The 10,617-nt window shown below is 52.6% G+C and overlaps 1 long non-coding RNA gene across 1 annotated transcript; it reads left to right on the top strand.

Annotated features, from left to right (window-relative positions):
- The first annotated feature begins 4,250 nt into the window (after positions 1 to 4,250).
- Positions 4,251 to 10,404, top strand: LOC102030012. The gene is made up of 3 exons (XR_262293.2): positions 4,251 to 4,658; positions 6,430 to 6,568; positions 9,965 to 10,404. It is a non-coding gene; the product is annotated as an uncharacterized LOC102030012 (long non-coding RNA).
- The last annotated feature ends 213 nt before the right edge of the window (positions 10,405 to 10,617 follow it).

Here is a 10,617-nt window from a genome sequence, read left to right as displayed (position 1 = left end):
AGGGAAGTCAAGGCCACCTCTCTGGGATATGTCAGGGATAGTGGGGAGGGAGCCCCAGGCCAGGGGCAGCAGGTGCCAGGCTAAAGCTGTGGGCAGCAGAGGCGCCAGGGGTGCTGGAGACCCCGGGAACTCTGGAGGCTGGGCTGTATTTCCCAACTCAGCTCTGGACACCGGGTTGTGAAATGAGTTTGTCCCCTGGGCAGCTGCGGGGACCCCGGACACCACGTGCCGCTGCTGGCCCTGCCTGTGGGTAGAATCTGCTGCAGAGCACTCTCTAGACCCAGGGGTGGCTCTGCTTCTGATGCACAGCACACGCTGGGGGACTGGGCAGCCTCAGGGGGCGTGTCCCCTGCACTCACATGCTCCCCAGGCACACAGGAGTTCAGTGCTCTGCTGCTAATAGTATCTTATAATTTGCAATAATTCATCATTTTTGACCAAGGGACCTCAGAAATTGTGTAACCAGCCCTGCCCAGAAGCCAGCCTGAGCTGGCAGCCGCCGGGACCCTGTGGGAGGCGGCGTGGGTTCTGGCCGTGGCCGGAGGCGGCTGGCACTTCTTCATGGTGCTCACTGGCCGAGGACGGCTGTGCACGGTGGAAAGCGCCCAGCTGCACCAACACGGACCCCGCCTGGAGGGCAGGCTGAGGAGTGAGGCAGGGAGGGCTTCTTCGGCCAGCCCTGTGCCTCCCGTCCTGCCACTCTGGTGGAGGACAGAGATTTCTGGGCTTCTTTGGGGCAGTCCGAAGAGGTTTAAAGGGCCCACGGAGACATTGTCTCCAAGTCCTTCCTGGACGTCACTGTCTCCTTTCCCTGATTTACATCTTCGGGCCTGTTTTGTTTTTCCATGTAGTTTTACTTTAAACCCTAAGAAGAACTATGTTTATTGGGGACAGCCCGGGGCCTGGCCTAGTTCTCCCATTTCGTGTTCTTCCTGGTAGTCATTCAACAGACTTGCATCAGAGCGTCCAGTGAGCCAGGGCTTAGTGCACTGGATCCCCACATAGCCTTACAAATTAAAGCTAACATTGTTCCCATTTGACAGAGGGGGACACTGAGGCTTGGTACCTATGAGTGAGGTGAGCCAGGGCATGAACACAGACGCTTTGCACCCCTATCCCATAGGGGCAGGCCTCAGCAGGTGGTGCCTTCCATGTCCCTTTTTCCATCCTTCCTGCCTTTGCCCGGTCACCCTGGTCACTCCTGCTGGGTTCATGCAACACTGCTCAGTCCAGTCACCACGCTGCACCTCACCGCTTCAAGGTTTTCTCCCATAAAAGCACATTCGAGCTGCACAGCAGCTGACCTCTGCAGAGCTGTGAAGCTGGGGCAGCTGGGGATGTGAACGGCAATTCCAGCCAAATGCTTCAGAGTCCTTCCTGTGTGGGTGACCTGCGCAGGTGACTTCGCCTTGCTGAACTCTGGATTTCACATGCGTGGGAGGAAGTATGTCACAACCCCAGCGGAGACCAAGGGCACTGGAACTCGTGTAGGCAAAGGGGTTCCTGGTCTCATGCACTTGGCTCCAGTGCCCGAGGGCAGGCCTCTGGGACTTGCTCCCTGCTGGGTCCCGGTACCCCACGGCAAGCAAAAGGGACTCACCGAGCCTCTGCAGAGTAGTTGGTTGAGTAAACCGCCCCCTCCCCAGACATATGAATCACCTTTTGGGGTGGCCTTCACTGCTTAGAATTCTCGCTTCCCTACTCGCTCACTTCCTCCACTTTCAGGGCTCCACTTGCAACCCCGCCTCTGGAAGCCAGAAATCTGGGCCAACATCTACCTACCAAAAAGAATAAGAAGTTCTTGCCTGTCACCAAACCAGAACCGGAACTCCTCACCAGAAAGATGCATGGATGTGTGTATGTGTGTGTTTAAGAGAGAGCCGAGTGTCTTCTTGACTGTGTTTAGGTGCAGAAAGATGTCACATGGCTGAGCTCTCCTGCAGTGTGGCAGAGAAGCTCGGTTAAGGTGACCGTGCATACCACTGCCCCTGGGGAATCAGCCGCTCTCCTCCTCCCTATGCAGTTTTTCCTTTCCAGCAGGAAGCTGGGATTTACAGAGAAGACAAGGTTTGGGGCCCCCAGTAAAAAGATGGGAGACATACAGAAGGGACCATTAGAGCCAATGTCATCTTCCGATGGATGGGTAACTGAGACCCCGAAAGAGGCGTGATTTAGCTAAAGTCAAAGTGCTCGTGAAAGGCCAAATTATGCCACGGCCCAGCTCCTAACTCCTGTCCCAGTCCTCTCAGGGTCTTTGGTTACCTTAAAGAGCTTAATTTATGGGCCTTTCTACCACAGATTCAGCCCGAGAGGGGTTGGAAGGATTCCAGATGTTCAACTTAAGTCTAAAACACTTCAAAAAGAACTGTTTGTCATGCAAGCTGATTTCATGGACCAGAAATATGGGAATGAAAACATTCTGCATCTCTGTTCTCAGGAACGATCCATACTGCAGCCGTTGGGAGTGATCACTAATGTAAAACCTGCATTCTCAGTGGTGCAGCAGGCCCTAGGGAAAGGCCGGGTCCGGCACATGGCTGCTAGTTTCTGAAGGAGGCAGGAGGAGAAGGCCGGGCCTGCCGCCTCACCTGGCACGCCTGGCCCAGGGGCGATTCTGTAGCTCATGGCAGGCACCGTGCTAGACCCTTGCCAGACACAGTGACTGTGTAAAGCGAGGCTATGTCCTCTACTCCTAACCTTTGATTCTGTGTACCCAGAACTGTGGGGTCACACAGTATAATATGCTGCACCACTTCTAACAAGGTGATTTTGTTTGGAAAAGTTAAGTAACTACTCTGGGCCTCAGTTTCCCCACTTTAAAAATGGAGCTCAAAAAGGTGCCTACCCCGGATGCCATCGGAAGGATTAAATGGGGCGCTCCTGAAGGACACCTGGCACGGGGCCCGGCCAGCAGCAAGCGGTTGGTGATTGTTATTGCTGAACACACTGTACTCTGGGGACTCCCGGTGCCGCACACCATACCAGTGAACTCTGGCCTCCTCCCCTTCCTTTTGGAGAACTTCTCACAAACTGTCACTGCATGAATTTTAGAGCTGATTGCTCAGTGTCTCTTGCACCAGTGGGACTCTTCATGCATATCCCCAGGAATAGGTCATCAGATGTCCCCACTGGCTCCAGAATACGCTAGGAGAACACTGTCAGTGTAAAGGAATGGGGCACTACCGTGCCACCGCTGTCCCCACAGGGATTCGGTGCCAGGAAAACAGGAAAACACTCCACTACCACCAGCAGCAGTGCCTGGCAGAGCGGGAGGAACCACCCTTCCCCATCCATCTGCACTGGGAGCCTGCCCATGGCTGACACCGTCCTCAGACAGTGGGGCTTCAAAAACAAAGAAACTAAGGTTACATTATTGAAGAAGGCACCGGCTACTTTTGTTTGGGATTTCTGCTGCAACCAACATTTGTAACAGCGCCTGGTAAGTATACACGCTCAATAAATAATATCTGCTGGGTGAATGAATGAATAAAAGGCAATTTTGCGGTGCAGATCAGGCCCTTAAAATACACGGATCTTGCCAGGGGTAGTGGTGGACACCTGTAATTCCAGCACTCGGGAGGCTGAGACAGGAACATAGCCGCTAGCTTGAGGTCAGCCTTGGGCTACATAATGCATTCAAGGACAGTTTGAACTACATAGCAAGAGTCTGCCTCCTACAAGCAAACAAAGAAAGCGTATCTTCATCTGTAAAAGCAAAAGTACAATGAAATTAAGAAAAAAAAAAGGCAATGGTTAAATAAAGGTCGAAGTTAAATTAACTGTTCAAAATCAGGTTTTCAAAGATTATTTGAGGACACAGAGAAGTCTTTCCTAAGGTAAATCTAAAAATAGGCTGCAGAACGGATGCTAATTTTGTACCAATAAAATTATTAGGAAAGATTTTGTATGAATAAAATTATTAGATAAAAACTGAAGCGTGTTAAATTTTTAACTGGCTTTATGTAATGGATTAAATGCAATACATTTCTGCTACAGTGTTTGCTGCCGTTTTCTACAACGAACATTAACTGCAAAAAAAAATTAAAGGTTATTTAAACGTGCCTCGAGAGGAACACCAGCCTCTTCCTCCCCGCGGCTCCTTTAACGGGAGTCAAGACACCGAAGAGGCAGGGGTGCCAGACACGGCTGACGTCACAGGCAGCCGAAATGACACAGCGGGCGGACCAATCCCAAGTTCGGATTTCAGGAGAAGCCAGTGAGATTGGACACAAGTGCTGGCGGCCTCGGCCAATGGCGGAAGAGAGGCCGGGGCCGGCGGCCGCGTGGGTTTTAAATCCACGTGGTGGCGGGGGACGGAGGGCGGGGCGCTCAAGAATGGGGAGCGGGTGGAGGCTGCGGAGCGGCTCTGGGGCTTGGTTCTGCTAGGAAAGACGGCCTTGCAGAGCCTGTTTATATCAGTAGGGTTTCTGAGGTCCAGGGGACTCGGCGGGCGCTACCCGAGCGTGTGCCGGGCGGTCTTGCTAGGAGAGGGCAGGACACGCGAGAGCAGGGGTAACCGCACGCGTGCCCTCTGTAACCACCGGCGGACGGCTCAGTCACCCCCCCTCTGTCTGCCTCCTCCGCCACATCGGAGCTCCCACTCGTCTCTTCCACGGTGGGGGCGGGGTCCCTGGGCCTCTTGGAAGGTGTGACATTCGGTTAGTACTCACTGCAAAGATCAGTCTTAGCTCAGTACCTAACGCAGGGGAGGTGTCTGATCAAAGGCGACTGCTTCCTGCAGTAGAGTGGCGGCTAGCAATGATTCGATGCCTATTGTGTGGACATTTTGCTTACCCAGTAGTCACAGAATTGTAAGTCCTGGCTGACTTAACAGCCCCCACGAATAAGTCAGGCACTACTATCGCGCCCCTTTTGCTGATGGGGAAACCAAGGCAGGAGGTTCTAAGGTTGTGTGGTTGGGCGGTGCTGGGCTCAAACCCGGACCTGTCAGTTTCTGCGGCACTTACTCCTAACCTGGTATTTCCATGGTGCTCAGCCCCCTGAGAAAATTTTCACAAACCTGGCCTGTGCTCTTGGGAAGGGAGAAGGAAGGGAAGTTAGGTGCATCAGAGACATTCTGGGGAGCTGGGATCCTGCCCGCTACTGCGTGGTCAGGAAGAGGCGCATCACAGTGGCTGCGGTTGGGGCCACATCTCCCCTAAAGAGCCTGCCCCTGGGTCAGGCCTGTGCCGAGCTAAGCACAGCCTGTCCTTGCCTTCATGGAATCACCAGTCCAAACCAGTGACCACCAACTAGTGACTGGGGGCCGCCTGCAGCAGGACTTTTAGTTTAGTTTAGTTCAGTTTTATTTTTGTCTTGCTGAGAATAAAACCCAGGATGTCTACCTCTGAAAAACATTCCCAGCTCTCACCACCCCCTTTAAAAAATTTTTATTTTGAGACAAACTCTCTTTACATTGCTCAGGCTGGCCTTGAATCTGCCACGCTCCTGCCCCAGCCTCCAGAGCACTGGGATGACAGGCTTGTGCCACCAGGCAGCATAACTTGATTTTTGGTTTTGCCTGCATAATGTTTAAAATTTCTGTAAATGCCTTAATGTGAGTTGCCACGGTCAGCATCTGAAGGCTGATTATCTTTATTGCCTGATCTGCTCCTGAAAGCAGCCCCCAGGTGGGCCAGCACCTCTGTGTGGGCAAGTGCACTGTGTTTGGAACCCCTGGATCTCCATGCTGAGCTGAGCTGCCTAGCCCTGCGCCTCCCGGTATCCCAAGGCCCCTGACTTACGCAGCCTTCAGCTTGAGTACCTGGGCACTCTGGTGCTGACTGCCAGCTCTGAGTTAGTTAAATTGAGATTCAACGACAGCGTCGCTGCTAACCAGCTGAGCCTCAGCTTCCTCCTCCGTAAAATGGAGATAATCATATTTCCCTTCTCAGTGTGTTTTTTGGAGGAGTAAGTCAGGTGACATGGGTTAAGTGTCGGGAACTGGGCTGTTTATCTTTCTTTGGCAGGGACCTGGCTTACAGTCACTGTCACTGGTAGGCAGGTTTTCCTTATACAGAGCTGAGGTCACTTCCTCAGGTCATAAACGTGTTCCTCTTTCCACAGAATAGTCCTTCAGAATCTGAGGACTAAGCTAAACATCACAGCTTCCTGTTCAAGACTAGATACAAAATTTGGGGAGCCCAGTGCCAGCAAAAGATGCAGTGTTCCTTGTTCAAAAGTATTAAAAACTTCAAGATGGTGACAACAGAACTCAGAGCCCCTCCTGAAGGCAGAACGTTGTGTCACATGGGCCATATCCAGGAAGCCTGCCCCACCCCCACTGGAGGTCCCTGGTCTGGCACCGTCTTCTAGAACCACACCGGGTTGGGTGGGCTCATTGAGGACAGTTTCCAGCTGTGCCCAGGGAAGGCCACTTGCAGTGGGGTGTGTGTCTCGGCCACTCACTGTGGACATCTTCTTTCACAGAGCCCAGCCAGCTGCCTTCCACATAACAACGGGCTGTCCCCACTCGACTTTATTTCTCACTGTACTGGGACATAGACAAAGTGCAAGCTACAGTGGGGTCTCATGGAGAACTGCCTATGTAACCGCCAGCCAGATTAAGGTAGGGAATATTCCTACTGGTGTAGCAAGTTCCCAGGTATTACAACCCCACTGCTGCTGCAGAGGTAAGCACAATTCTGACTTTGTTACTGTAGATTTGTGTTGCCTCTTAAACGTCACGGAAATGCAACCCTACCGTATATGTTCTTCTGGATCTGCCTTTTCTCCTCACTACTGAATTTGAGCGAATGGGGCCTATTGCTAGATCCCTGGCCTATTTTGAATTTTATTTTGAGACAGGTTCCCCCTAAATTCAGGCTGGCCTTGAACTCACAGTCATCCTGCTTCAGCTTCAGGCCGCTGTGATTCCACACGTGTAGCACCATGCCCAGCCTGGTGGCGTTCCTTTGTGTGACTTACCTCAATTCACCTACTTTTCTGTCGATGGGTATCGGGATTGCTCCCAGCCCTTGGCTACCTCATTTGGGCAGGTGTGATCATTTTTTGGTGGGCAGGCCCCTACAGGTATGTTAGCAGCACCGACGAGTCAGGTCCTGACCATGGATTTTGTGGTGCAGTGAATAGGAGACCCCAAGTCCCCACCACCGTTCTCCTTGCATCCCTCTGACACCAGAAGTTATCAGGAAAACACAGACCAAACCAAACACGCCCACTCCTGCCTGAATCACCTTAACCCTTTCTCATCAGCCACAGCCTGACAGCACAGTTTGAAATTCCAAACCTGTTGATCGCTAGACAAGAAAGTCACCTTTCCCCGACTGCGAAACGAATCAGGTTTGACTCAGGTTGCGTCTGGGAGACAGACAAGGCTTCCTTTCAGCCAAGTGCTGCAGGTGACCAGGAGACGAGCCAGGCCTCAGAGGCGGCGTAGCCCTGGGTGTCTCCCCTCAGGTTCTGATTGTGTCCACACTCTCCGCCTGGGCCTCAGGCCGGCCACAACCCTGCCGGCCATCTGGGCAGCCTGATTTCCACCTGCTTGCGACTTGCTTCCTGCCCGTTGCTGTGTAGCCTTGGATGTGTCCCACTTCCTCCTCCTTAGAAGGCTCCACTACCTCCTGTTTTTATGTCCCACCCCACCCGCCTATTTCCTTCCTTTGGTCTGAACTGAACATGTGTGTGTCTGGTTACTTGCTGGCTGCTTCTGCCTCACTCAAGTTAACCCCTGTGAAGACAGGAGCATGGGGAGCTCGTTTGTCACTCAGCTTCCAGGCCCGTGGAGGAGGCCCCGTGGAGATCAGTGTGGAGGAGGAGAGGAGCTGGCCTCCGAGGAACCCTGTAGTTGTCTCCCACAGGGTGGGTTCTTAGCTCTGGGTTTATAGGACCATTCGCTTTGGCCTCTTCTGGTGATGTCCCAGGGTTCAGAGTGACGGGAGCAGCCTGGGTGGGAGAAGGGAAGCAGCTGCCTGAGGCCAGCAGGGCTGCATGTGCCTCTCTGGGGGAGAATGACCTGGCCCAGGAGAGGTGAGGTGTCGCTATCTAGGATCGAGGTAGCCACCAGCCAAAGGTCTCCTCGGTTCATATTCGGGGGCCTCGTCAGCACTCCAAAGACAAAGGGACAGGGCCTTGTTCCCTGGAGGGCCTGACTCTTTCAGGGAAGGTCTCAGTCGGTCTTTGTAGAAGCAATGCTGTGTTGGCCCATGTGGTGGTCCGTGTCCCTGTGTTCATGGCTGAGGACAGCCTGCTATTCTGGCCTGAGGGTCCCAAAGTCGGTCAGTCCCATGGACTTGGGTAGGAGTGGGGAGGAGGACAGATGGTGTTCATGACAGTGATGTGTGGTGGTCAGAGGGTGGGGTCCCCGGCAGAAGGACAGGCTGTATTGGCAGCAAGGGCACAGATGGTAAAATGGCAAGGCGGGCCTGAGGCTCTCCTGGGTGCCGGGTGTGGCGGTCAGCGCTGTACCGCAGTCATACACGGTCCTTAGCAGGACCCCGTGAGGTGCACTGCGGTATAGTGCTCAGCTTACGGACTCCAGGTTGGCTGCCCAGGGAGCCTTAATGGCTTGCTCGATGGGTGGAGTCAGAATTCAAATCCAGGCTGTGGATTTAAACACTGGTGCTCAGGGGCTGGGGGCGGAGCTCAGTGGTGGAGCACCTGCCCCGTGCGTGTGAGACCCTGGGTTCCACCCCCAGCACCACAAACACAAAAACCAAGCCATCAAAAATTTTAAGCACGTGTTCTTACCTGTTAAGGGAAGAACTTAGATTTGAAATGGGAAGACCTCACTGGGGTACAAGGCTAATGATGACGGCAGCAGCGGTGACGGTGGCAGTAACAGCCCCAGCAATTTTGCTGATAGTTCCACCCCGGCCACTACTTGTATGCCTGGTTCAGAGCGGGGGCCCCATGAACGTGCTTCATGGACTTGGCTTTACCCCACCCTCCCTGCAGCTTCTCACAGCCAACACACCCCAGGGTACACGGGAGGTGTGACTTAAATGTCCTGGTGAATGCTGGACTTGTGGGAGCTGCACCTCAAGGTCCCAGCACCAAGGTACCAAGGTGCCTGGAATATGAACATAGGTCCAGTACTGCCACCAATCACATGAGCTTCCTGCGGAACCCAGGCTACTGCACAGACTCCCTTGGGCCTATGACTGAGAAGCTAGGTTAAGGTGAGCAATTTTCATCCTGTTTCCTGGCACAGTATAGACGCAGGCTCTCAGTAATGCACCTCCAAGCTCCTATGCGTCTGGAGGTAAGTTCAGTAGGGTCAGAGACTGACTCAGAGAATAGGGAAGCTAAATATGTAGGCGCAGGCTCATGATAGCAGCACTCTGTGAGACTGAGGCAGGAGGCTCGAAAGTTCAAGCCCAGGCTGGACAACTTGGCACCTTAGCAAGACAAAATAAAAAGTAAAAAAAGAGCTCAACGTGAAGACCGTGAGTTCAATCCATAAGACTGGGGAGAAAAATAGAAGGAGGGACACAAGCACATGGTGGTGGAAGAGTACAAGGTGACAGATGTAGAAGCAGAGAGCTTGAATTTCTGGTGACAGCAAAAAGACTTTAAAAATGTTGATGTATCGTTTTGTCAGTCACATGTCCCAGTGCTGAAAATAAATACGAATACAAGAGAATGCTGGGATTGCTCCTGGGGAAATGACTCTGGGCCAGGCAAAATGGCCAGTGGTTTTCAAAGGCCCGAGGGGCAAGCCCAGCCCCAAGAGTGTGTGACTTTAACTACTTGGGGAGACCCTGGGTTTGATCCCAGGTTTACTCGTTTTGAAACTAGATCATCTCAGCTCCCAAGGTAAGGATGCTTTCTTGATAGCTGCGGGCCACTCAGGGGATGTTCTTGAACCAGCTGCTCACCTTCTGGGCTGAACTGGCTCCTCTGTAAAATAGGTGCAAAACCAGACCTGGTCTCACGAGCTCATGGGGTAGAGACTGCAGAGCTGCAGGAGGTGCGCAGCAAGGACTCGGCCCTTTCCCCACAGGGAGAAGCCAAACCTACATTCCCTGTGTGTCTCTTCCCAAGAGTCTGCAAAGCTGACCAGCTGGGATGGAGGGGATCCTCACCGATGCAGGAGGGAGCTGTGGACCACAAGTCACAAGACCCGAGTTATTGTCTGAGTCCAGTGTTGGGTGGGCAGCTACCAGCCATTTCTAGGAAAGACAAATACCGAGATGACCTGTGCCGAAAGGTACAATGCAGCCCTGACCACACACATGCTTTGGATGTCGAGGTTTTATTGCGCTGTCTGCGGTAGCACCTGGCACAGAGTAGGTGCACCATAAATTGAACGTGAGTGAAAAATTGAATATGATTCCTGTACGCCAAGAGTCACAAACTACAGCCAGTGGGTGAAATCCAGTCCGCTGCCTGTCCTTGTAAGGTCGTTCTATTTTAAATTGTTGGAAAAAAACAAAAGAATGATATTCTATGTGCATGAAAATTATAAGCCGTTCAAAGCTCTGCACCCATAACTAAGGTTTCATTGGAACGCATACATACATGCCTGTTGGTTTACACATTATCTACAGTGATTTTCGAGCTACAGTAGCAGAGGTATGTAGTGTGACAGAAATCTTGCAGTCTGCAGAGCCTAAAATATTTTCTCTCTGGCCCTTTAAGTGAAAGTTTGCTCAG

This window comes from Chinchilla lanigera, unplaced genomic scaffold (assembly GCF_000276665.1).
Source record: "Chinchilla lanigera isolate Chin_1 unplaced genomic scaffold, ChiLan1.0 scaffold00044, whole genome shotgun sequence".
NCBI classification, from domain to species: Eukaryota; Metazoa; Chordata; class Mammalia; order Rodentia; family Chinchillidae; genus Chinchilla; species Chinchilla lanigera.
Note: the sequence above shows the minus strand (reverse complement) of the source record. Positions and strands in the feature narration are given on the sequence as shown.